The sequence below is a fragment of the Arctopsyche grandis genome, chromosome 3 (genome assembly GCF_051622035.1).
Source record: "Arctopsyche grandis isolate Sample6627 chromosome 3, ASM5162203v2, whole genome shotgun sequence".
NCBI classification, from domain to species: domain Eukaryota; kingdom Metazoa; phylum Arthropoda; class Insecta; order Trichoptera; family Hydropsychidae; genus Arctopsyche; species Arctopsyche grandis.
The window spans coordinates 25873191-25887795 of record NC_135357.1 but is presented as its reverse complement, the minus strand read 5'-3'; positions in this window follow the sequence as shown (position 1 = coordinate 25887795).

The following is a 14605-nucleotide window of genomic DNA, read 5'->3' as shown; positions in this document are numbered from 1 at the left end:
AACCTTTGAGAATATTTTACGATTCTTTGTGTATTCGATTTATTATTACCGATTTATTATATCGATTTATTATTAAATATGCAATATTTTCGTGCAGTCGTAAAATATTGTATATTTTCAAGATTTTTTTTAATCCAATTCTCGGCATTCGAGATAAGAATTCCCGGGACACGGCACAACAAAAATTCCGTTAATTCCCGGGAATGTCTGTCCCGAGTCGCCGGATCAGAAACCCTAGTCCCGACACGAGCCCGTCAAGTAGTCCGGGCCTTTAACTTTACCCCCCCTTCCCCCCCCTTGTCAGCCCTGCCCGTGGGTAAGCAAGCAAGTAACGGCAAGCCACACTGATAGGCACTCGGTTTTTTTAGATAGTTTTAAACATGTAAAAAAAACGCTGGCACGCATAATTTTTCCTGCGGCACCCAGTCTGAAAATCACCCCTGTATTAACATAAGTTTGACAGTGATCGATAACGGTGATTCCTATATTTAAAGAAATATAGGAGAAATTATAAGATCGTACGAATTAACAATGAAATGAAGGAACGGTTTTCCTAGCTAAGAGCCACGAGGACTAAAAAAACACATGCAACGTATGTACCTCTCAGTGTGTTTTCGCCTTAATGTTGCAAAGGAGGAAAAATAACAAAAATAATTTTAAATATAAATTATTATGTTTTCTTTAACATTTTACTATAAACAATTAACTATACATAGTCCATCCGCTGTAGGATGACACTTACAAAGGTAAAACGCACATGCTGTCACCTCATTTCGACCAATAACATTTCGCGCGTTCAATGTTTTACTGTCTGCACGAAATGCTATTGGTTGAGAGGCGAGTAAGAAACAGCATGTACGTTTTTCCTACATAAGTCTCTTCCTACAGCGGATCAACTACATATAGTGTTGTGTTTTTACATTTTATTATAAATAAAATAGATTTCACATTTTTTTTATAAATAAATAACACTGATAATAAGTGAATTTTTGAAATTCCTGAATTGAAAAGATTCCTCACTCACCTCACTCACCTCGAGAAAAAAGAACTCGATAATGTTTCATCTCTGGAGAAAACGCAAAAAGTTGAACAACAAACCGTCCAATATAGGGGCGTTGAAGAGATTTACAAAAACATAACAAAAATATACAAGAACAATAACAAAAATCAATATATCGATGGCGTGTGCACAGATATTGTATGTATCGAATTTTCAGTTTGTAGATGCTGGAATAATTCAGGTTTTTCCTTTCGAGGTTGTTTATGCACTAATATATATAATATATATATATATATATATATATATATATATATATATATATATATATATATATATATATATATATATATATATATATATATAAACTTCAATGTTTGTCTGTCTGGCTGTCTGTCACGTATGCGTTCCTATACCATTTAACCGATTGCGATGAAACATGAGTTATTGTGTGCTTGCCCGCGATGGTTTCTGTAAAAAAATTGCCCAAAAAACGGGAACTGGAAAACAGGAATGAGTGGGATTGCAACGCAATAATTTTAAATATGTTCGCGTCGCCACCTGCATTGTTAGGGTAAAATAAACAAACAATTCAATAATTTCAAATGTGTTCACCTGCGTTTTTCTGACAAATTATCATTACTGTAATTTAATTTGATTATTTAATATTAATTTGAAACTGAAACATTTAGTTATTGAAACACAGAGAAATGGGAACGGGAACGGGAACAGTAACGGGAACGGGAACGGGAACGAGAATAGGAACGGGAACGGGAACGGGAACAGGAACGAGAACGGGAAGGGGAACGGGAATTGCTTGTTTTATTGTGGCATTGCAACGCATGCCGGGTTCAGCCAGTTTTTAATAATTTAACGATAAAATTTTAAAAGCTTGAAATGCTAATTATTTATTAGAAAGGAAAATTGTGTTGGATTGTATTGTATGGATGTCCTCCCCTGGTGACTTGATGAAAAACGATATCATTTCAGTGCCATCTGGTCAAAAGAAATATTTAATAATCGCGTTGCGTTTCGTTCAATTACGTCGTACCAATTGCCAGTTGTGGAATCCAATTTAATAACAAAAAATGATATTTAAACAAATGATAATTCGACATTGGAATGAAAAACGTTATAGTGGTTTTGTCACTAAGCGGCAGTTGAAGTCGGAAAATTGATGCGAGAGCCATCTGTATTTTGCAATCGAGAACTTTTTGAAAATTTAACATTGCATTGCATATGTCAGCGGTTCCGTACGCGTACCACTTGGTGGTACTCGATTGATGGTTGGTGGTACGCGAAAAAATATCAGTAATGGCGGACATGCATGAATGAATGATTTAAAATCATTAAAATAGAAATATTTTTATATAATTAATAAACATTATCTTAATTAATCATAGTCGACATCAATATGTAAAGTCGATGATCGCAAATCCGGCAATCGATACTGGTTTTCTATGATCCGGCATGGATTTTGGAGTGCATTTTTAAATTTACCGCGTTAGGGCTCCAATAAATAAATAATTTGAATTTGACACTTCAGAACTTCAGATAACGATCTTTAATGTTGCGGATAAAATTGAAAGTATAATTAAGAAATTAGACTTTTGGAAGCTGTGTATAGAATATGATCAACCTGAAGTATTTGAAACATTACATAATTTCTTATCTGAAATCAAGATTCGTTTGTCTCGGGATGTACGTGAAAAAATATTTAATAGGGCTGAAAAGTCTTTTACGCCGTACTTCCCCAAACTTGAAGAAGCAAACAATTGGATTTCAAACCCCTTTGATAATGAACATGTTTGGACAGCTTCATCATGAAAAGGAGAACTTCATTGAACTTTAAAATTTTAAAAGCTGAATTAAAAAAATCAGACGAAAAATCGAAAGCGAAGTAAAAAGAGGCTAGTAAAAAATAAGGATATTAATTTTTGGCTACATATTAATGTAGAATATGAATAGGTTACTGACAAAGCGCTTAAATTTTTGTTGCCGTTTACTAACACTGCACTGGCTGAGAGAGCTTTCTCTTCATATATTTTTATAAAAGACAAATATAGAAATATATTGAATGCAGCTCCAGACTTAAGATCTTGCATCATTTGAACCAAAATTTTAATGTTCCCCGAAACAAGCACAATGATCTCTTTAAATTTATTTCGAAAGGTGATTCAATTAAGAAAAGAAAATATGTTTAATTGTAATTTTGTGTTTTTATTAAAACCATTTATCAGTAATGATAAATGACAAAATAGTAGATAAATATGTATATTATACGTTGAGCATTATATGTAATTGTGACTCTGCAAATGAATTTTTTCGAGAAAATTTCTTAACAAAACATATCCATTGCGTCTACCCTGTCTTCACATTCCTTACCAAACAAATACCATATAATTACACTTGCAATAACAAATTTCATGAAATACAATCATTTTTATATGGTGGTACAATTTAGCGAAATGTATTAAGTGGTACGCGAGTCAAAAAAGGTTTGGCACCGCTGGGCTATATGATAAATATGAACATTGTAGATGCATACATGCATACCTACATTTTTGTGTGTAGATTCATTTGGAGTGAAAATGCGAATGTTGGATTTATTATATTCTTAAAGTTATGTCGAATCTGAAAAATATATCTTTATGATTAAATTTCGATTAGACTGCCTTATCTAATATTTATTAATATGTCAAAGGACATGTATAGATCTTCGTCATCAAACGTTTTATTGAATTCTTGTACGTGTTTTTCGTTAAAAAGTTCGTTTTTGAACATATGAATGTCATATTACATATGTCCCGTTATCATGTTTTCCATAGACATTATGTCGCGTTGTCATTTTGTACGTATACATTATGACACACTTCAGACCGGGCCTAGTATGTTAATAATAAATATAATACTATACTTACGTAAAAAATTAAACAAATACGCCTGGAATGAGATTCAGGAACATTATAGCATTTTCATTAGGAATCTCCACAATTTTTCATTTGAATGTTACCCGAAGAATATAAAATCTTCGATCAATATGTTTTGCCAATGGTGACGTATGTACATATATATATATATATATATATATATATATATATATATATATATATATATATATATATATATATATATATATATATTATATATATATATATATATATATATATATATATATATATATATATATATATATATATATATATATATATATATATATATATATATATATATATATATATATATATATATATATATATATATATATATATATATATATATATATATATATATATATATATATATATTGTAACGTTACATAGAGAGACGCCCCGTAGACCGGTGACGTCATGGTGACGCCGACCAATGGTGGAGTCGGGCGTTGCGACCAATGGCTGCACCCGACTCCCTGACCAATGATAATACGTGTATGCGCTGAGCGCTCTATGATATAAGAATGGTACGCTCTCGATCGGTGGCATTCGGATCCTGACCTCCACCGGACGAGCAGCAATAAAGAGTTGGAACCTGCCTGCGTGTTTTCTTGTACCTCGACCTGACTCCACTTACCTTTGAATACTCTTCAATATATATATATATATATATAGGATCCGGATGTGAAGGATTCCAAGCGAAACGCACAGATTAAGTGTCAGACTATTTATTGTACATGTTATCTTCGGGCTCGTTCTCCAACAAGTGACCATAACAACACGCATCCGGTCTTTCCCATGCATACCACACACACTTTATCCCTAGCAGTTTGGCAAACCATACATACGGCTCGGCTCGTTTAAAAATCATTCCTACATATATATATATATATATATATATATATATATATATATATATATATATATATATATATATATATATATATATATATATATATATATATATATATATATATATATATATATATATATATATATATATATATATATATATATATATATATATATATATATATATATATATATATATATATATATATATATATATATATATATATATATATATAGTTACGCAGTGCGAGAAAATTAGAGAGGACGACGAACCCAGGGTGACGGGGCCCGTGAGAAACCGTGAAAACCGAGAAAGACTGAGTTCACAATGCTACAATTGCGGTGGACGGGGTCATTTAGCAGCATATATATATATATATATATATATATATATATATATATATATATATATATATATATATATATATATATATATATATATATATATAAATATATATATATATATATATATATACATATATATACATATATATATATATATATATATATATATATATATATATATATATATATATATATATATATATATATATATATATATATATATATACACATACATATAATATGTACATACGTACGTGCAGTGGCGGACTGGGACTGAAATTAGTGTATGCCAGGAGTCAAAGGGGGCCCACCCAGGGTTCAAAAAAATTGTCCTCCCGCCCCCCCCATATAACAAAATTTTCTTCTTTCCATCACGCTTAAAATCAAGGGTAAAAAATAAATTAATAAAAAACAAATTTAGGTACAAGAAAAATGGCAAAAGCAAAATAGATCCATTAATTACATTGTATATTTCGTTTTAACCCTTGTCCTAGGTAAATAGAATCATAAAATAATGCAACATAAAAGCGGCTTTTACTTTCGGTAGAAAACAATCAGAGACGTCATTTCAGCTTTTTCTTGGGGGGGCAGGCGTAGATTGGTCAAATTGAATTTTTTTTCAAAAAATCTTTTTTATATCGTAATAAAATATTTTTTGTACACCTTATTGAGTTATAAAATATGAAAAAAATAAGCTTATTTTTAAAAAAATATTATGTAAAAAGCCAAAAAAGCGCCGCAGGCGAAAATTTTGGTCACATGGTCAACAAAAATCGACCATCAAACTGAGTCACTAAAAAACTATCAATTAACTTAATTTCTACCGACTGTCTTTTTACTTTATCTATGTACATATGTATGTACGTAATAACAATAGATAAAGTTTTGTGATCATGCGAAAATTCGAACTCAGAATCGATCACTGATCACATTTACATTATATAGAAAAATGTGTGCGGCGCTGTGTGTCTGAGTGTGTGTTTCTGTGTGTCTTTTTATTATTTTATATATGTATATTAGTGCTTCCAATCCCGGAAGGTTACTTCAGCACCGGGATTACGGTGCTGGGAATTTCCGATGCCGGGATCCCGGTGCTATCACCGGGATTTCAAATTTATAAGAAAAAAAGTTCAATTGCATATTTCAAAAACGTTCAATTGCATTTTGCAAACTCTCCCGATGTTTCACGCAAAAAATACTCCCATATTGGCGTACTAATTTTGGGAGTTTGGCTACATTCTTTAAATTTTCGGTTCGCATCCACACCCATCCACACCCCTGAACGTATGAAGCTGAAAATCTATATTTGTATTATTTATGTACTAAATTTGATAAGGTTTTGGTCAGAAAGCAATTTTATTAAATAACTAAAACTTTTTTTGGACCGAATTCGTTACACATGAAGTTTAAATCCATCTCATTCGTTGTTTAGGGAGAGAATGGACGTCTGCAAATAAAATAAAAATACGAGAAATAAAATCATTTGTTATTGAACCGATTCAGTAAAATATTAATTTAAAACCTTTCCTGAAAACAAAAAATATATGAACTTTCGGAAAAATAAACGTTATACATCTGTTTTTGAGACAAAATAAAGTAAAGGGGACCTTTCTAACGATTCGCTCCATAGGATGAACAATTTCTATGAATTTTACCCGAGGCATATCACTTAAAAACCAAAATATACTTGTTTCGAAATAATAAAATCTTTATTTTTTAAAGCACATAGCAGCGATTATTTTATTAGTTTACCCAAAAGTAACATACATAAGAAATAAACGTAGCATTCATAGATTCGTAGTATATCATCAATCAGTAAATTCATAATATTTTCTAAATTCACACTATTCCTTAATTTAGGGGGGCGAGTGCCCCCCTATGCCCCCCCCCCAAATTACGTCCCTGAAAACAATGCATAATATTTTCAATTAATGTTAATCGAAAATCTGAATCTGAAGGGGGCCCCTATCGTATATTTCTTTATACATGGATGTGTCTACATAGATTAGGAATAGATTTTATATTCGGAAACTGTTTAAAATTTTGTATTGAAATCTTACTATATCGTCGAAGTATAATCAAATGTTACTTTGAAAGTATGAAGTAAATTTAAATCGAAGGTTGATGATGAATCGTCCTATCAAAATTGTTTTAAGCAATTCAGTTTATATTATTCACGGAAATTTGTTTATTCCCATTTTTATTTCAGTAGGTAGTTGTTACATACATAGGTATTGGTATATACATAATCTTGAGGTTGGAAATGGGCCCAGCAAAAGGGGTACGCAAATATTGAAACTTACATTTCGAGCCTAATAAAAAAAGTTAACCGATCCTTGGTCTGTTAAAGCATGTATTAGTTGTTTTGTGTATATCGTAAGAAATTTGTTTTGTTGAAATACCCAAACTTTATGTCCCAAAGTGCAATATCCTATAAATTTTTACACACGTGAAAGTTATTTAATTTTAGGGCCCATATTTTCCAACAGATAGTGGGGCCCACATGCCATCGGGCATGTTCGCTTGTATGGCCAGTCCGCCACTGCGTACGTGTTACGACCAAAATTTAAACGCGTCTTTGCTAGCTTGGACTGTTCTTCGTCTTCTTGGGTTGTTTTTATATATTAATACTGTGATATTTTACGAACCTTTTATCATACTAAATTTTATAAGCCACTAACTGTATTACCCGGCTTCGCTCGGTATTTGTAATATAATCCGTTTAAACATGACTAATCTAATATTAAACATTTTATTAAATTTATTTGAATAGTTTTATTTTATATAAATTTATTTGAAAACTCATTTGTTTATTTTATTAAACTGACTATCACGAACAAACAAACATATATAGTAAGTAGAGCTTGCAATTTACCGTCAAATTGCAATAACCGGTAAACGGTAAATAAATGTTCCCATTACCGGTTTACCGGTTATTTACCGGTAAGTGAAAGACAAATTAATATAACAATTTATTGGTTTTTTGTTGAGTTTATTAAAAAATGTTCATTTTATTTGGTACAATGAATTTTCAGAATTAAAATATACTATAACAAATCATATCAATACTTTCGTCTTTTAGACTTGATCTGATTTTTGTGCATATTTGTCCCGCAGATGAAAATGCCCGTTCTGATTCAACACTTGTTGCTCGGCAAGTCATGAGATGTTGAAATGCAATGTTTAAATATTTGCCACGAATTTTTTTGAGTTCCAAATATGACATTTCTCTCTGAATAACATTGTTTACATCTTTTTTCGGTTTATCCACTTTATTTTTGTCGTTTAATTTTTTATTTATTGCTAATTTAAGCTTTTCTCCAGTGTTAATATTTCGACTATTTCTATTTCATTTCCTTCACTGTCTTTTTGTTCAGAAATTTTATAGTTCTCATCCCTCAAAAATTCATACTTAGTTATATCTATGTTTTTTTCCATTATTGTAGTTTTATTCGTTATATTAAATATTCCATATTCATCAAAATCATTTATTGTATCAGGATCATTAAGATAATTAACCACGTCGGAATATATCGTTCTTATTTCCTTTATTCGAATCATAAGCTCTTCTTTAAGTTCCATGGCTAAAAAAGAACTGTATTTAGACAGTTCTTCAAGCAATTTCAATGTTATGTCGGCTTTATATAGATTTATGTCTTCACGACAGAGAGCTTCTACAGCTATTTTTACCGGTTGTAATGCCAATATTATGTCAGAGATTTTATCAAATTCAATATTATCGATTTTTATCTCCGATTTTATATCAATCAAACTTTTTAAGATCGCATTTTTAATTTCATAAAGTCGTTCCAGCATTTTCAGTAAATAATTCCATCGAGTTTTGCAATCTAGATACAAAGTAAGCTCTTTTCCTAATTTGTCTTTTATATTTTTTTGAAGATTATCATTTTTTAAAGGAGATCTTCTATACAAATTTACTATTGATCTTACTTTACATATAAATAAATTCAATAAATATGGATTTAAAAAAAAAATCAATAAATATGTATTTTATAAAATCTATAATTCACAAATGTGTTTTATTAAATACATATAAACAAGAATGTAATCAATGCAAACATAGTAGAATATGGATCTGAATACTAATGATCATAGAATATTCTTCGTCCCCTGTCTCAAAACAACTAGGATCAGCTGCATCGGAGCATTCGGTCACCGCATTCTGAAGACAGTTGACACCATTGTGACACGTAACACACCATCTATCTGTGTTGCCAAAAGTCGAAAAACAAAACTCCCCATTTAACATGCATATCTACATTAAACTTACGTTATAATATGCCTGTAGTTGTCCTTAATTCACCAAAAAATCATCTCCGGTAATTACCGGTAATTATCAAATGTGATTTTTTTGTGATTTACCGGTAAACCGGTAATGCAACCTCTAGTACACAGTCCCAAAAATCATCCCCTGAAGTGTTTATTTTATCCTTGTATTTATTCTTGATTGACAATGATCAATAACGGTGAATCTCATATTTGAAGAAATGTAGGAGAAACTTGTCAGTTGCATATGGATATGCATACACGTGTGACCACCCAAACATATTAATTCTGCACCTGTACAGCGAGAAGTCAACAACATATGACGTCCCATACCGCTCTGTGTGGTTTCGCCTTAATGCTACGCCCAAGGGCGGCACGTTTTGAGGGACGGTAATCCGAAGAAGGAAAAAATATCAAAAACAATTGTAGTTATAAATTTAAATTATTATATTTCGTTCATATTTTTAGTGTTCACACTGATAAAAAGTGAATTTTTGAAATCCATGTATTGAAAAGATTCCTTAATACCCTCTGGCTAATAGCATATATAATATTGTTACGTATACTAAAATGAGCCGCCGAGTAATTACGATCGGATTAGTCCGGGTAGCGTCATGAGTAAAGCCCGGACCCAGAAGGTGCCGCGTATTGTTCAAATGTTGTAAATGCATTGTTAAAGGTTTGCCGAACCTTTTTTACAAAGGATTTACAACAATGGAACAATGAGCGCCCCCTTGGCTATCCTACCTCTAGTCATGAGAGACCGTGTGACCGGTATAAGTGGTTTCAAAGATTAACGACAGGCTAAGTGCAAGTAAGCTAAACAATGATTGCACTTCTCAGAACTAACCAGTGGCGTACCTACCGCGCCCGCAGACCCTGCAATGCGGGGGGGCGCCGCAAAGCCTTAACTGTGAATGATTTTTTGACTGATTTTCACAAGGCTACTTTTCACTTCGCTAATTGAACTTGATCCTGCTCAAAAAGTAGTTTTAAGAAGTTCAGAATCCCGAAAAAAATAATCAAATCGCGAATTCATCGAAACTGACTAAAATTGACAAATTTTTCCAAGCCTCTAGTGCAGTGGTTCTCAAGTGCGGCCACTAGTGGATTTTACTGCGGCCACCAGCGACTTAATAGTAAATAGTACTAATATTTTAAAGAAAAAATATATTTTTTAAAAACTACAAAAAAGTAACTTAACAATAATATTATAGAAACCATGCTCATCATTGACAAACTAAAATTATAGCGAAAAGCCTTGTGACAGAAGTTGAAAATAACAATTTTTCAATTTTATCTTCTGTTAGTGATTTCATAGATAATATGACAGAAACAACTTCAAAATGAAAATTAAAACTTAAAATAATAGAGTGTCTTAAATCTCTGAATCTGGAACTTGATGAAAGGTTCGACGAATTGAATATTTTTAAAACTGTTTCATTTGTATCTTCCCCTTTTATTATGAAGACAAATGAAAATTTCATAGTACTATAAAATAGATTAAAATCATTTTCTGTATTGAGATTAATTAACTGGGCTAACGTAAAATATGCATTATTAGAAATTAGTCATGATCAAATACTTAATAACCATTTTAATAATATTTCGGTTCAAAAATTTTGGTCGGAAATATACGTTGACAATGAAATAAACCAATATAAAGATTTGGCAACAATTGCTTTATTAATATTGTCTATTTTTCCCACTGCCGTATATTGCGAAAGATCATTCAGTGTAATGCACTTTAATAAAAACAAATTTAGAAACGAGCTGACAGACGCAAACTTAGAAACAGCAATGCGGCTTGCATGGGAAGAAAGGAATATTGAGCAATTTCCATTTTCATTATTATTAAATAAATAGATATCAAAATGTTAGAATTTCTTTTATTTTATGAATAAATTGATCCACTTTTTTTATAACTTCAATTTATTTGATTAAATTTGGTGCGGCCACCAGACATTTCCATGGGACCACTATTATCACCTGTGCGGCCACGGTAAAATTTCGCCTGAGAACCACTGCTCTAGTGACATAATGGAATAAGGGTTTCTGATTTCCCGGACTTTTTCAATTCCCGGGACACGGGACGGAGCCCTGGATCGTTCGCGGGATTCCCGGGATCCCGGGACACATGTAAAAAAACTTTTTTTTTTCAATTTAATATATTTTTTATTAATAAAAAAATATTTATTTATTTACAAAACAATACATAATATATTTATCTATTAACTCTAAAAAATGTAATTATAAAAGTAAACTTATTTAAAGTAGCTTCTTAAGAATACTAAAATATTTACATGAGAATCCGAAAGTCTAATTCTAGATTTGGTACAAAAATTTCCAGCAATGGAAAAAACTCTTTCAGTTCACATTTTTTTTAAATTATCGGTTTTTTCTCTTGTCGCATGTATATTTTAATTTATTTTTTAAAGTTGAGGTTATTTTTATTTACGTTATTTTGTATATTCGTTTTTGCTAACTCCTTATTTAATTCTTCATTCATCGTCAAACAAACAATTGTTTCATCTTCATCCGAATCTTAAAGAGTTTCTTCCATTGTGGAATCGTTAATACAAAAAGGATAATACTCACTTCATAATAGTTTCACCGTAGGACAGTGCTTCTGAAACTTTTTCAGCTGGCGGACCAGTATTTTATTTTCAGTAATCCTCACGGACCAGCATCATATTTCAAAATAAAAACGTTATATGTATATGGTTGAAAACTTGTAAACAAATAAAAATAAAATAAAATTCGTGGATCGTCATCTGGTGGAAAATAGAAATCGAATCGCTCTGATAAATTTGTCAAATGACAACTGATTATATCACGCAAAGACGTCATATTAAGCTCCTATCCTCCTTCGTAAATAATATCAACCAAATTGTGAAACATTTCATAGCAATATTTTGAAACACGAATCTTCCATGTTTTCAGTTTTCGTTTCAACCTACTGTATTGTCTGCCATTGTGAAACAAGATCACATTCTTCCTTGCATGGATAAGTTAAGGTCATTCAAAATGCAAAAAATATCTGTCAAATAAGCTAGCTTGGTTATCCAGTCTATATTTTGAAATAGTTCTGACATAAGTTATTGTTTTTTTTATTACGTCTTTCTCCGCGGACCAGTTATGGGCCGCGGATCATAGTTTGAGTAGCACTGCCGTAGAATATATTATACATTCGCTTTTATTACAACATTATAAGAATGTTTTGTTCGGTATAAAATCAGAATAATTTAAAATTTGTGTTAAAAAAAGTGTTTAAAAAATTAAAAAGTTAAAAAATTTATGTTAAAGTTTTAGGCTTCTTCTTTCTTCGATTTTTATTTTTACGATCCTTTGAGTATTTAATTTATTATTTCCCTTCGTGTAGTCGTGAAAATGTTTTCAAGATTTTTTTAAATCCAATTCCCGGGATTCGAGATAAAAATTCCCGGGACACGTGATAATAAAATTCCGTGAATTCCCGGTCGGAAACCCTAAATGGAATTGAGTCCTTCAGCAGTTTTATCAGAAAAATAAAAATATAAATAAAATATTTATAATAAAAATAACTCTTCTTCAAGCAATGCTGATGTAAACGAACCTGCAGTTACGGATAATAAAGTAAACTTAATGCAAGCTGTCGCGGAAATTCAATCGACTGATCCTAGCCCTTCTTCCTCAGTCATTTCTGGTGAAGTGGTCGATTCATTTATGAGGTTCCTTCTTCAAGAAAAATATCCGATTGACCGAGGACACTACAAATGAGCAGACAGAAAATAACACCAATCTGAGGAAATTCATATTGAATTACGATACTTGCCAACCCGATCTTGTATCTTTTCGTCGAGATCTCGTTTGAAAAAGTACTTTTCCAAAAAAATTTTAAGTGGAACAACCAGTCAGGGATTGAGATACATAGAAACGTGGGGTTCGGTGCATCCGCTCTAAAATCGCCAGATTAACAAAACGGCAGCTTTAAACGTAATTCTCGTTTTCTCGAATGATAGATTGCACATCAGATGACGAGTAACCTTTCGATGTGCACAGATGCAATTATTAAAATTGAGTTGGATCTTTCTGGCGAGTTTAATAAGGCAAGATTCGGAACTTATCGAATCTTGCCTTATTAAACTCGCCTGAAAGATCCAACTCAATTTTAATAATTACCATTTTAATAATTGCATCTGTGCACATCGAAAGGTTACCCGTCATCTAATGTGCAATATATCATTCGAGAAGATGAGAATTGCATTTCGAATTCTCAGCCGTCCGTTAATCTGTCGTTCAATTTGTCTGGCGATTTTAGAGCAGATGCACCGCATCCAGAAACGTGGCTAGGTTATTCAGTAAAACTGACAAAAAAACCAATATTATAATTGTTATTGGGTTGAAGGGATAATATACTGGAGAGGACTTTCAAAAAAAATTTAATTCATAAAAAAATCTCAAATACACACTATATCCTGTTTTACGTACGATTTGTGGAAAAATTCAGATAAAATTGAAAGTTTGGTATCTTCTAACAATCCTGGAAATCTTTTATTAACCTTCTGGCAACTTATATTTGGAAGCATTGATACCCAAACATATAGCAGGTTCTGTGACTTATTTGAACGTGAAAATACAAAATGCAGAAGAACATATTTTTCTTCTTAAAAAAGTTATCATTATTTTGGAAAGTTATTTTGCTGGAAGGAAATAATATGTATAATGGGAAGAGGGGGGGGGGCGCCTAAAATTCACGTTACGCCACTGGAACTGACCCATGTCGTGGGAATACATATCCGAATACGTGGCTATACAATAGATAAACAGATTAGACGTCCTGAGAGATCTACCCCTTATAAGGCGGTACGTAGGCGATATCATGTCATTCTGGACTGAGCACTGCCAGTGCGTGTATCTCCTTAATCATCAATAAATGCTGTGAAACGACTAAGGCCTTTTACTTGGATCCTCCACCCACCCCTACGCAACAATATTATCAAACTTGATTATTGCGATTGCCTCTTCTTATTTCATCTGTGAAAAGACATAGCCAGCAGCATAGCTCGGTCGTTACGCTTCTGCTTAGCGTTGAGAGGCGACGGGTTCGATCCCTGGGACCGGGCCTCGAATGAAAATGAATTTTTCAGAGTATGCTGTTGGTTAGACCTGGATTTGTGACTTCAGGTTGATCGTTTCCTATCAGAGTTTG